We start from the raw sequence: 1,208 nt of genomic DNA on the forward strand, positions 1-1,208 counted from the left end.
TGCATGTAGCTGCCAGGGCTGTTCCCACCACCCAGCCTGGCTGCGTGCTGGCCATGTTCATGTGCCTGCACAGACACATGCAGTGCCCCCTGCCTCCAATTGCCCTCTCCTGCTCCCACCAGTGCAGCAGAGCAAAATCCTAGACATTGATTCAAAATTTGAAAAACTGCCCGGATGGAGATTGAAAGATCTAAAAAGAGGACATGTCCAGGAAAACCCGGACATATGGCAACCTTACAATTAAGTATTAAGCCTTAATCTGCGACTGCTCTGAAATTGTTCTAACTTTATGATGGCATGACATTCAACAGATTTTAAATGTTGTAAAGATCACCTGTACTATCACCCTTACTCCAGCATACTTTAATTGCTCTTTTTCTCTTGGATAATTCTATACCGGATACTAGTGAACTACTTGCTTTGCAGCGTCTCATTTTTAACACTATTGTAAAGATGGGATACACCTATATGTTGTATAGGCCTGCAAATGAAAGTAACTCATGATAGCAAGTCTGCTAGTGAGTAGGACTTAGTTTTAGGACATGTAGGTGGTCTCAGTCATCTTGATTTCTTATGTTTCTCCTGCCAGTTGATTTATTGTCTCATGAGGTCTGTCTTTAGAACTGTGAGTCTTCAGTTTTGAGTGAGCCTGTTTGCTCTGTTATTTTGGAAGTGAATGGTAATGCCTAATTAGTCATCCCCCATTTCACAGAGATACATATGACATGAGCCTCTTAAGCATAACTCTTTGTACTTAGTTTATTGATTTTTGTTTCTTGTTGATTTTGGACCGATTTTCCAAATTATCCAGATCATGTTTTAATTCTCATCCTGCCTTTCTGAGTTCCTACAGCTGCTCCCAAACCTGGTGTCATCCACAAACCCTATTCTATCACTCAGGTTATTAACGAACATTTTCAAAAGTACTGAACCACAGAGACACTCTTGTAGGATTCCATCTGACATGTTGGTTGAATTCTTTGATGTCACAATAACCCTACTTGAAAAACTTATCTGACCTGTTGTACTGATCCATGTACCTTATGTAGTGATAACAATTAGATATTATTCTTCAAGTATGTTTTTCAATCACTTCTTTATTCACCTTACAGTAATTTCATAGACTATGTATCCCATACAATTTTGTCTAAGACATCTTTTTTGACCCATATTAAACTTGTTTTTAAGGACTTACTAGATTTTTTTTT

This window comes from Gavialis gangeticus, unplaced genomic scaffold (genome assembly GCF_001723915.1).
Source record: "Gavialis gangeticus isolate Ggan-Ray unplaced genomic scaffold, GavGan_comp1, whole genome shotgun sequence".
Taxonomy (NCBI): domain Eukaryota; kingdom Metazoa; phylum Chordata; order Crocodylia; family Gavialidae; genus Gavialis; species Gavialis gangeticus.